The sequence below is a fragment of the Bos taurus genome, chromosome 18, assembly GCF_002263795.3.
Source record: "Bos taurus isolate L1 Dominette 01449 registration number 42190680 breed Hereford chromosome 18, ARS-UCD2.0, whole genome shotgun sequence".
In the NCBI taxonomy this organism is placed as follows: Eukaryota; Metazoa; Chordata; class Mammalia; order Artiodactyla; family Bovidae; genus Bos; species Bos taurus.
In genome coordinates, this window is record NC_037345.1 from 12,046,958 (window position 1) to 12,059,992 (window position 13,035).

The following is a 13,035-nucleotide window of genomic DNA, read 5'->3' on the forward strand; positions in this document are numbered from 1 at the left end:
AGTGGTGGCTCCTGGCATGACTGGTGGAGACCACATATAGAACTGGCGGGAAACAATGCCATGATGGATTAGTAATGTCTGCCATAGAGAGAGTAAGGGGAGAGTAGTCGCCCACTTCAAAATCTGTCTATTCTAAGATGCTCATTGCCCCACTTTTTAGCGTCTCTGAAATCAGGGTGCATTGTATAATGGATGGCATCTTACAAATTGTTTTGCAACGGGCTTCTGTGGTTCACAAAATAATGGGGCAATTAATAAAATAGACACTGAAAGGTACTTGCCATTTTTGTTTTGTTTGTTTAGAGAGCCATTGTTAGGATTTAATGGGCTCAGATCCAGAATGCCTGAACCGGGGAGGTCTCAGTGGAGTTAGTTTCTTCTCTCTGTATTTCTGTCTCTCTCCTCCACTTTCTTTTGCATCTCTGAGGTTTCATTCTGCACAGCCCCACGGCCTTTGTTCTTTCCACCCTGCCAGCCTGCCTCCCAGCATCTGTGAAGGTATATGCCTGGCCCCTGGACAGTGACACGGTGGCCTCCTTAGCACCTTCCCCATCGTCCCTCTCTGTTCCAGCTCCACCATTGCCAGAAAACTCCTTCCATGTTTTTAAGTTCAAATTCCCTGGATTTTGAAAGAATCAAATGAGCTTTTTGAACATTTTTGAGGTTACAGACTGCTGGCCAGCTTGTGAATTGCTTTTCCTATGGACTGTGCTAAGCCCTGATGCAGTCGGCCATGGCCAGGGTAAGGAGGTGGGTGGGTGGGAGGGATGGGATCCCAAGGTACAATACGCCCTCCTGGAAGGCAGGGGCCCGGCAGACTTCACGCCCACATGCACTCCAGACCCGTGCCTGTATCTACGCCTCCACCTGCTCGCACACACACATCCATGCACAGCTTCCCGCTTCCCCCCTTCCTTGGGCCTCCTGTGGAGAGGAGGGCTTTATCATGCTGTGCAAGGCCCATCGTGTTGGTCTGCTTGCTTATTCCCGCTTGTCCTCCAACCCCACATGGCTGCTGTGATAACTGAGGGAATGAATGCATGCACTTAGAATGTGTTACTTGGATACTGAGGTACTTATTTTTTAAATCAGTTAATTAATAATTACTCTTCACTGTGGTGCACAGACTTCCCATTGCAGTGGCTTCTCTTGTTGCAGAGAACAGGCTCTAGGTGCGAGGGCTTCAGCAGTTGTATAGCTCAGGTTCAGTAGTTGCTGTGTATGGGCTTGGTTGCTCCTGAGGGATCTTCTCAGATCAGGGATCAAATCTGTGTCCACTGGGTCAGCAGGCAGATTCTCAACCCCTGGACCACTAGGGAACTTCCAAGGTACTTACAATGGCACCCTGCACGTAGTGAGCAGCAAAGGAGAGCTCGTTACCCGGGCATTCTTGTGAGAGGTGTGCTGCGTTGTTCATCCGTGGGAGCTTAGATGATGTCGGTCGTATTAGCCTCCCTTTCTTATCTTTATCATTTAATGATTTAAGAGTTCCATGTTATTGAATATCTGGTGCTTTGCTATAAGAATAATGCTTTATTTTGGGGTCCGTGCACACACAGTTGTGCGTAAGCTCTGATTTTTCCTTAAAGGACATCACTGGAGGTGTACTCGCTGGGCCAATGGACACGCACGTCAGGAAGGGCTGGCTACACACGGCCGCCTTGTGCTCCAGGCTGGCGGCTCGATTCACACCCCGCCAAGCCAAATAGAGGACGCTGCCCTCTTCCCCTGCACCAGGCCCAACAGTGGGTACTGCTGCTGTAAACTATAAAAGCTTCGGCCCCAGGGATCTTGACTCTGCACTGCTGCGGTCTCACTGAAGTTAGAGAGTGTCTGATCAGAAAGGCAGAGATCAGAGTGAGAGAGGAGGAAAATGCATGGCGGAAGAGATGGCTTCTCTGGGACAGGAGGCAGGAGGCGGACATGGAAGGGATGGCAGTGTAGGTCCTGACGTCAGGGTGAATGTCTGCTGAGCGCAGAACCGGGGCTGCCGATGGCAGGAGCTGGAGGGGCCGGCAGGGGACGGGCGGGCTCCGCCGCTGTTCCTGGAACTGAGCTGCCTCCTGGTTCCATATTACGTTCATTTTGATTGTAAGTACGGGTTTGCCATCCCTAATGGCAGGGTTGGGTAATGATGTGGTGGCGGGAGGCATGCGCTGCTACCCGGGAGAATCTGGACTGCAGATTCGCGATGCAGATGGAACGCCAGGCTGTTTGATTTTTGCCTCCCATCATCTGATTGTGTTTGTGGAGTTGGAGATGTGGGGAGGCCAGCTCTCTCTATGATTTTTTTTTCTGTTGTTTGTAATTTGGAATGTGGCTAGAGAACAGACAGTGGCTAAGGAGCCCTTGACGATGGATGAGATGGAATTTGCTGTGGGGCTTTGTCATGGAGAGGCAGAGTGCACCAGGAGGCTTGCCTGAGATGGTTGGGAGGGGTGGGGGGAAGAGTTCAGACGTTTGTGTAATGGGGGATAAGGAATTGGATCTTCCCCTGGACAGTCTTCGAAGGCATTGGGCGTCTGAAAGGTGGTTTGTGGTTTAGAATGTGTACTAGTTTGGAATGCTGTCAGCTGCAAGTAACTCACTCAAGACTAATAGAAGGTAATGGGAGGTGACTCTTCTCACAGGTCAAGAGGGATGGAGGTAGCAGGTAGCTGAGCTCCATCAATGCTCCAAGGTAGCATCTTGGAGACTGTCTCCAGCCCAAGGTATTGCAGCAGCTCTAAGCATTCTATTTACACATTCCCCACCCCTGAATCCCGTCCTTCTAAATACCCTCCTTTCACTTCTTAAAAACACGGGGACTCCCCTAATGGCCCAGTGGTTAAGAATCTGCCTTGTGATGCAGGGGACGTGGGTTCGAGCCCTGGCTGGGGAACTAGGATGTTTCACGCCACAGGGTAACAAAGCCTGTGTGCCACAGCTAGAAAGGTCATGATGCACTGCAAGGAAAGATCCCGTGCTATGCAACTAAGACCCAACACAGCCAAATAAATACATGAATATATTAAAAAAAACTCACCAACAACACGTCATCATCTTCATTTCAAAGAGATGTGTGACCATCCCACAGAACTGGCTACAGGTGGTGGGTCAGTGGAGCAGCCACAAGCCCAGAGGGATCCCCACTGCCGGTCTCATGGCTTGTCTCTGCCTCACCCGCATCACTGCAGGGCATCAGCACAGGCGAGGGGAGGCAGCCGGGGTGTTGGCTCTGATTCCACCTTCTGATCCCCTATGGGTGGGGCCGCCATGGGTGCCCCTTGGACAGAGCACACACACACAGCCTCAGAGGTCTGGAGCTGGGTTCGAATCTCAGACCCACCATGTAAAGCTGTGTGGCCCTGGGAAGATCTAGGGGCACCTCTGATCCTCAGTTACCCCATCTACCCAATGAGGGTGAGAATGCACAGTGAGAACTATTGTGAGGATTTGAGAGAAAGCAGGAAATGGCCCCAGCACTGCTCCTGGCACTGCGGGGCTCAATAAATGGTCCCCTCTGACCATGATTCCTGCCAGAGCAGGGGAGGTAGGTGGAAAGAAAAGTACAAGTGATGGGTCGTCGCCTTGATTCCAGTGGGTATTGTGATAAAGAGATTTAAGACACCAGTGTGGATGCTATGGGTTTCTAGGATAACTTTCCACGTGCCCAGGCTGGAGCCCCTGCTGCACCCACTACACAGATGTAAAAGCCCAGAATGGGCACTGCAGGACACTGCGCTGGTTCCGATCTTTAATCTGAAAAGAGGACTCTTCTTACTCTCCATGCATGTGACGCTGAACAGATGGGCTGAAATGAAGGCACATCTCCACCAGCTGCTGCCAGCCCACCAAAATGTCTGCCTACCCATCACTAGACAAGGGAACTGGGAGCTGGCATCTGGGAGAAACCACCAGACACTGAAGCCTTCCCAAGCCTGGAAACCACGACACCAGCATCTTGGGGTGGTTAAGGTCACCAGCTCCAGCTGTCCTCAGTGGGATGCTTACACGGAATGAGCTTCTGGGACAACTTCAGGGTCACCAGCAGTGGTAAAGTAAATGGATAGATGGGGGGAGGGCCAATTCTGAAAGGAAAGCCACATCCGAGCATCTGGATTCAATTTGATGAAGAACTGGCAGTGGAGAGAGTCTTAGATTCCATCTAGTCCAGGGTCATTATATGACAGATGAGAAAACTACAGCCAAGAAAGGGGAAGTAACTTGCTTTCGATCTTGTAAGTTGTGGGAGTGCCATTCAGTTCATCTAACCAACAATCCATCCATCCATCATCCATTCACAAATCCATCCACCCATCAGTCCTTCCATACACCCATCCATTCACCCCCCATCAATCCATCAGAGATGTGTGCTGAACGCTTCTAAGATGGCAGGCACTGTACTAGGTAGGTGCTGAGTATGGGGCCCCAATGGCAGCTCTGACCCCCATCCTCAGGGAGTTTACAGTCAGGTGGAAGAGACAGATTACAGCAAATCACACACTTGATTTCAATTGGGATCACTGCCACAAGTGAACATTCAGAGTGCTAAGAGAGAGTCTGGGAGGGCCTGGGAGGGACCCCCTGAGAAAGTAATCATTAAACTGAAGCCTGAAGGATGAGGAGGGCCTGCCAGACAAGGGGAAGGGCAGATGTCAAGGGGAGTATTTCAGGTGGAAGGAAGGCTCTTTCAAGAGAAGGTGGTTGGGACAGGAGAGAATGAAGGAAGCCCAGAGGTGCTGGGGAGGCCAGCAGTGTGAGAACCCAGCCTTGGAACTTGCAGGCCTAGCGCTGTCTCCTCTGTGCCCATAGGTCCCATCCCAGGACTCTACACCTTATGGAATCAGCATCTCCTCCATTTCCATGTTTGGAGAGAATTGGATGATGAAAATACCTAGTGGACTTGCTAGAAAATATTCATTCTAGACTGGACTGGGATTGGGGGTTGGGGGAGGAGCCTATATGGTTTATACAAAATAAAATATCAACTAATGTGGCACACATCATAAAGAAGTAAATTATCTCCCCAAATAGGAAGTCTGGGTTCAGTGCCCTGTGATGGAATGAGTTTCCCAGTAATGCTTAGCATCTCTGAAGTTCTCGTGGCCTTCCCAGCATTGTTACAAGGCGGCAGGGGTTGCCTTAAACATCATGTCCTCATAGGACTTCCTCCAAGGTCTGGGAGATGGACAAGTGACCTCTCTCCTTTCACTGGGGAGAAAACCTCTTTTCCAGGAGTCTCACAGCATACTTTCTCTCATGGGCCATTGGCCCAAACTGGGTCATGTGCTCACTGCTGGCAGTAAGAGGCTGGAAAGGTGATTATCTGGGAGGAGAGGAAGATTTGCATGTGGCTGTCTGTCACATGCCTCTAGCTATGGAGGTAGTAAACCAACCCAAAGGAATGAGTCCTCTTTCCATTCCCGTTCATAGTCCTGGTGGTTATTATCAATCTATTTCTGCAATTCATGCTTGTTAGTATTTCAATGTGTGATGTGGTATGGAAGAAGTATTTGATAGAATTCAACACTTAGCCAATAAGGAATGCACAGAGCAACCAGATAGTCATGTGGGGAAAAAATGAACTCCAACCCCTACCTCACACCATATACAAAAATTAATTTTAAATCTACCAAAGATCTAAACACAAGAGCTAAAACTATAAAACTTTTTTAAAAAAAGTATAAGAAATATATCTTCATGAAGTAAGGTTTTCTTAGACATGATAGAAGATGCACTAACCAAAGAAATGGATAAAATTCAAACCTAAAAACATTTGCTCTTTAAAAAGTACTATTAAAAACAAAAGGCGAAGCTTCACACTGCAGGAAATACAGAACACAGAGACTGATCTGTTCTTTTTAGGAAGGAAGACTAGGGAAAGCTAGGTCCTCAGCTGTGGAATGTGAATCCACAATCATCATTATCCATCAATCATTATCATTAATAAAGGAAGGGCTGCCCCCAGTCGGACATCTCTTTTGCATCAGGTCCTATACCATCTGCCCTTGACACTCTCTTTAATCTAAACCTCTCACCAGATAGGTGAGATAGAGAACGGTCCCCCAGTCACAGATGAACAAACTGGGCCTGAGATATCACACACCTGGGGTGGCAGATGGCCAGTGGCAGTTCTTCACCCCTGCCTACATTTTTGCATTTGCCTTGTAACTGGGGAGAACTCTGACTCCATGGGCAGGGCAACAGGCTCCACCCCTGGACTTTGGCCCCAGCCGCATGACTTGTGTTGGTCACCATGAGGGAAGGGGGTTTAACAAGTGGCCCCACACTGGGACGTGCTCTCTGGCGATGTTGCCATGGCCACAAGGACATGCCCGAGCTGGCCTGCTGGAGATGAGAAACAAGTACAGCCGAGTGGGTGCCCTCTTTGTCCCAGGAACAGTCAGCATAGATCAGCCCCACTGCCAATCCCAGAACACGAGTGAATCCAGCCAAGATCAGCAGAGCTGCCCAGCTGAACCCCAGCTCATTCCAGATGTACAAGCAATACATACTTAGCATTCTCATGATGCTGAGGTTCTGTGGTGGTTTGTTATGCAGCACTCTCATGTCAAAAGCTAACTGATACACCCAGTAAGCACTGAAGTCAGGATTTGTGCTCAAGTCTGTTGACTCTACCATCCATGCACCTCTCCCCACAACACTGTTTTCACTGTGGTTCTCATAATTATTTGCATTCATGACAAAGTCTAGGATTTAACATTTTGGAGACTATAGAAGTGGATGTTGGGTGAGTGGGCTTTATCTTTTGTGGTTGTCAGAGAGAATGGGAGGGATACCATTTGCAAACTTGGGAGTCAGAATACAATCCATGCCATGTGGTTGAAGTCTGGTCAGTGACTGCTCCCAACTTTCTCCCCATCTTTCCTGGTCAACCACAGCCACATGCCAAGCAAAAGCTTTCTTGTGTTTGCCTCTAGTACTTAGGAAAGAATGCTAATAGTAATCCTCTAATCCTAATAGCTAAAATGCACCAAGCACCTACTTTTACTAGCCTCCACATGGATCATCCCAATTAATCTTCCCAACCAACCAAGGAGCCTTATTATTTACATTTTACACATGAGAAAACTGAGGACCCATCAGAATGTCCTCACCATTGGATTCTGGAAGAATTGCAAACTGAAGACTGGTGTTTCACAGCTTAGAATCTGAGAGAGTTATTGGTAAAACTGCCAGCAGCAAAGACATCGATTATATTTTAGTTACTAATTCAACAAACCAGTTCGATGTAACCATTCTTCATGAGGCCAAGTGATGAAGTAAGTGCTTAACCTTCAAAATGCAGGAGACAAAAACCAAACGGGAGAGAGAGTCCAATCCACAAATACAGTGGAGATTCTCTCAATGATCAAAAAAACAAGCAAACACAACGATCATGACAGGTATAGAAGACTTGCACTCTATAAACCAGCTCGACCTGAGGGACATTGACAGAATGTGCTGCCCAACGACAGCAGAGCCCACCGCTTCTCCTGAGCACACAGAGAGCCAACCAAGGCTGGCCGACCACCTGCTGGGCCACTGTGGCTCATGGCTTGTGTTTGCATAGTCCATGACCTAAGCATGGTTTTTATACTTTTAAAGGGCTGTCCCAAATAAAACTAAACAAAACCACAAAGAATACACAACAGAGACATTACCTGCCTTGCAAACCCTAAATTGTTTGCAATCCCCCCCTTTACAGAAAAATCTGCCCTTCCACTCTTCTGGATCATAAAGCAAGTCTCAGTAAAGTTAAAAAGGTTGAAATGATACAAAACATATTTTTTGACCATAGTGAAGTCTAGCAATTATTGCCATGAAAGCATATTGAAAAAAAAAATAATAAACAGACCAACCCACAGAACAGGGTGTTTAGCAGCCCATACATATGTATGGGCATTTCTCACATGATGACAACAAAGATATTTCAGTACATCTTGAAAAGGACCAACCACTCAATAAACGGCATCAGAACAATTGGCAAAAGTGCAAAAGCAAAAAAAAAAACAAAAAACTTACACCATAAAACTATTAGGAATAAATGTAGAAGACTTCGAAGATAGAGAACGTTTTCTTAAAAGTATAAATGCAAAAGCAAACCAAGTCAAAAATCTGCGTAACAATCAACACCATAAACAAACTGAAAATCCAAGCGACCAACTGGGAAAAAATACTTGCAAAATATAAAGCACAGAACAACATCCAAAATATTTAATGCACTTTTAGAGATCAGGTTAAAAGAAGATAAACACTCACCTACAGGACGTCCAAGCAGAACTGTTCAAAGGACAAGGGGAGGCAGCCCCTGAAAGAAAAGCACAAATGCCAGGTGTGAAAAGATGTCCAAACACACCGCGGAGCAGAAACACACCAGTTAAATTAACAGGATACAGCAATCTCTCTGGTGGGCCAGCGTCTAAGACTCCGAGCTCCCAGTGTAGAGGCCTGGGTTCCATCCCTGGTCAGGGAAGTAGATCCCACATGCCATGACCAGAAGATTCCACATGCTGTGACTAAGACCCAGCGTGGTCACATAAATAAGTTTTTTTCTAAATAAAAAACAAATTAAAATAACAGGATATTGCTATTACTTCACATGTTAGTCATAATGCAGAGACTGGCCATGGCCAGCAGTGGGAAGAGGATGGGGAGTAAGCTTAGCCACCATGGGTCCACAGACCGTTGTTTTTTACAGAAGTGATTGATAGGATCTACTCAAACTGCAAACCCACACGTCTGACAACCTAGACACTGCACTTCTTAGAACCCAGTTTTGGTGAAGACATACCCACGTAAGAACAGAGGGGTAGGTCTGGGGATGTTCAGGCAAACATGTTTGTTATAAGAAGACATGGAAAGTAACTGAAATGACGATGGATATGAACATGGCAAAGCAAACTGTGGCGTTTGAAAACTGTACGAAAGACTGAGCACTGGCTTAACAACGAGGCCAAAACACAGAGGACATGGAAAGACCTCTATGTGGAACCTAAAAAACAGTACAAGTGAATGTATGTGCAGAAGGGAACCAGACTCACTGATGCAGAGAACAAACCAATGGTTACCTCTGGGAAGAGGCAAGCAGGGAGGGGAAAACCAGGGGTAGGGGATGAAGAGGCACGAACTACTGCGTATAAACGAGGTGAACAGCCAAGACAGACTGTGCAGTGTGGGGACTTACAGCCATTGTCCTGTAATAACTGTTAATGGAGTATGATCTGTAAAAAATATCGAATCGCTCTGCTGCACACCTGATATTAATATAATATTGTAAATCAGCTATACTGCAATTAAAAAAAAAACAGATTTTGGACTTCCTTGGCAATCCAGTGTTTAAGACTCTGCCTTCCAATGCAGTGGGCACTGGTTAAACCCCTGGTCAGGGAATTAAGACCCCACATGCTGCTGTGCAGTATGGGCAAAAATCTGAAAAACAAAAGCACTTCTAAGATATTGTTGGGAGAAAAGGGGGGGTTCCTGAATGTGTTTGGTATTACACCATCTATGTTTATAAACCATGCAAGGCAGCAGCTCCTCTGTGTACACAGATTTATGTCTGTGTGAAAAAAAGTGAAAGTGTTAGTCTCTTAGTCGTGTCCGACTCTGTGTGACCCCAAGGACTGTAGCCCTCCAGGCTTCTCTGTCCATAGGATTCTCGATGGCAAGGATGCTGGAAGGTCTTTAGGATATCCAGCAAAGTTTTCTCAGTATAAGGAAAATACAGGTGAGTTTTGTTGTTTCTTTGGGCTTTTGTCTATTTTCCAGGATGGAGGTTATTTCCGAAATTTTATTTTATTTAAAAAAAGGTGTTTTTTAAATATATATATATATTTTTGACATGGACCATTTTAAAAGTCTTTATTGCACTTCTTACAATATTGCCCCTGTTTTGTATTTTGGGTTTTGGCCATTAGGCATGTGGGATCTGAGCACCCTGACCAGGGACTGAGCCCGCACTCCTTGCAATGGAAGGCAAAGTCTTAACCACTGGACCACTGAGTGAGGCCCTGAAAATTTTTTTTTAAAAAGGATAAAATTGTGTGAGGCGGTGCATGTTTACAGCATGGGGATGGATCCACTCTGTAGGAGAAGCCAGCTGCCCTGCTGCCCCAGCCTGGCCAGCTCAAGGTGCTCTGTACATCCCGATGCTGTACGCCTTTATACTGTCATTCTACCCTGTTAATCCTTCCAGTCCTTTGGCCACCTGATGCAAAGAGCCGACTCATTGGAAAGACCCTGATGCTGGGAAAGACTGAAGGCAGAAGGAAAAGGGGATGGTAGAGGATGAGTCGGTTGGATGGCATCACTGACTCAGTGGACATGAGTTTGAGCAAGCTCGGGGAGTTGGTGATGGACAGGGAAGCCTGGCTTGCTGCAGTCCATGGGGTTGCAGAGTCAGACACGACTGAGCAACTGAACAACAATAGCAAGCCACCCTGAGCTGAGGAAGACAATCGCCCTTCCCTGTGAGGGTGTCTGAGGAGCTTCCAGGACTTTTGGTTTTATTCTCAACTCTAAATCTAGGAGGCGGGAGTCAGCCTTTCCCCATGACATCTGATGCTTCCTTCCCTCTCGTCCTCCTTCATCCCGCGTCACCCACCAGCTGTCCTGCCCCAGAGGCCCTCCTGGGTCTGAGGGCTCTGAGAGGACCCTTAACGATGAGGGATCCAGGGAGACGAGGTCATAGTAAGTGGCCCAAGTGGCCAGGCTCCTTGCCTGTGGTAGGCCACTCTCTATGCAGCTCCCCCTAAGCTTTAGAATTCTTTGCAAACTCCACAGAACACAGGGGCTTAAACTCCAAGTGGTGACAAAGCCTCTGAAACACATTGAGTGGGAAATCTTCGTCTTTCTGAGCATACTGGGGACCTCTGGGGGTGTGCGAGGGTGGTAGGGTCTCCCAGGAGAAGGCCGAGGAGGAGGCAGCAACGGGGGTATGGAAGGGGGGCATAGGCTTTGAGATCATCCCCTCTAATCTGGAGGCTGGGAGGGCGTCTGCAGAAAGCGACCGCCAGGGCAGAGGTGTAGGACGTATTGATTTCTCCTCACAATAGAGCTGCCTGAAGCCCTCCGTACCCTGGCTCCAGAGCCCCGAAGCAGGTTTGTCAAATCCCAGATCAGGAAGTGCGGGTGAGTGGAGAGTCCTTTTAGCGAGCTGCAACGAAGTTATTAAAAAATTTAAAGCTTCAAAAAAATGAATAGGCTAGACCAGAGCTTCTCAAACATGGTCACTGTGCAGCTGGGGGCAGGGCCCTTGATTCTGAATTTCTAACCCAGATGATGCTCATGCTGCTGGTCCAGGGACCACACTTTGAGAAGCAAAGGATGAGAGATAGATGGGAATGGACAAGACATGTCAGTGCAGTGCATAGCGTAAGATTACATCTCGTCTTATGAGCTTTTATTTCAAGTGTGTGTGTGTGCTGGGATGTATTCTTTTATAATGCACTGGGATCCAAGAAAATGAAAAACATTGAACTGAGATCAGGAGGAGGACTGGAGTCGAAAGGCAAACACACTCAGGTGGATCTGGGCTATGGATCATTCTGACTCTATTTTAAACACGAAAATGTCCCTCTCAGGGACATATGTCTTATCTGGTCCTGAGTTGCTTCCATCACAAAAATTTGAACTTGTGCCATTTCCTGTGGCGCGGGCTTACATAGAGGGGTGAGAAGGGCATATCTATTTTGGAGTCTCATTTCAAAACGTCCCAATATCGCCGAAATCAACTGGCACAAACAGAGCGCCTGGGAGTTTCTTTCATAGAAATGGCAAAGTGCGTCTATCAATGGAGCACACGCAGCCGGGCGGAAGGGCCCGCCAATGGCCGCTCCATCAACCTTGGCAGATGTGTACATTACCCTTTGATCTCCAAGGATGCTGTATTTAGATGACATAATGCGTTTGGGGTTATCTTTCTCGAAGGTAGAAGGGACGTAAGCAGATACCCAGTCTTGCAAGATAAAATTAGCACCTCTTTGCTGGAAGATAAACATTTTTCGGCAGGAAAGCTCTGATTAAAGTACAAAGCGGCCAGGGGTATTAGGCTGCACCCCTTTGAGTGAAATTCCTATTTATAATAAAAGGAAATAGCACTGCTATGACATAAAGCAATGGGGAGCCGCCACTCCCGCTGGAAAGACGGGGCTTCACTGTTGCAGCTGTTTTTGCAAAGGACCCCTGTGGGCCAAACTCTGGGTTGGGGGTGGACAGAAGAAAGTGGATGCTCTGTGTGGAACCCTTACCCAGAGACAGCCCCACTGATCCTGGCACTTCTTGTCCCCACATCTCAGGGCTGCTGTGAGCAGTTGTGGGGTCTGCTCCCTGCCCAGCGGAGTGGGCGCATCCACCCACCGCAGTCACCCAGCTGCTCACCCTGGGAAGGGTTGGGTCAGCCCAGGACGGGCACCATCTGGAGAATTCCTGCAGAGGCGCTATGTAGACTGGCTCTGGACACCCTATCTAACCCCTAGATGCTTGGTGCCTATTCCCACAGATGCTTTTTGCCCACAGGACCCCTGTCCCCATGTCTCTCCCTCCACACCTGCCTCTGGTGGCTCAGACGGTAAAGAATCCACCTGCAATGTGGGAGACCTGGGTTCTATCCCTGGGTGGAGAAGATCCCCTGGAAGGGGGGATGGCAACCCACTCCAGTATTCTTGCCTGGAGAATCACATGGACAAGAGGAGTCTGGTGGGCTGCAGTCCATGTGGTCACAAAGAGTCGGACATGACTGAGCGACTAACACAGCACAATACTGGACTGTGAACCAGATGAGGCCTGGTACAAAGGCCTGAGGCTGGGCAAAGAGGCCAGGCATGCACAGGGCTTTAGACTTTTTGTTTTTCCAAACTGGAAGGTTACCCCCATCACTCCTTTCCCATGCATGCACGTTAACAGTGGGGTTTCAATGGTGGTGCCCACCCGCCACGAGAATGCCAAAAGCTAGGCTGCTAATGGTGGCCCTGCCCCTCCCTTCACAAGCCAAGCTGGTTAGTAAGGGCACTTGGCTTCTATGGCGTCTGGGCTTCCTCTGCAAACACCCCC

General features: G+C 48.0%; 1 long non-coding RNA gene across 1 annotated transcript in view; it reads right to left on the reverse strand.

The window, feature by feature from the left end:
* LOC112442266 (uncharacterized) overlaps window positions 1-13,035 on the reverse strand; it is a 241,951-nt gene that overhangs the window by 150,395 nt on the left and 78,521 nt on the right. The window contains exon 2 of the long non-coding RNA XR_003030303.2: window positions 8,245-8,293. This is a non-coding gene — a long non-coding RNA (uncharacterized lncRNA). The remainder of the gene's footprint in view (window positions 1-8,244; window positions 8,294-13,035) is intronic.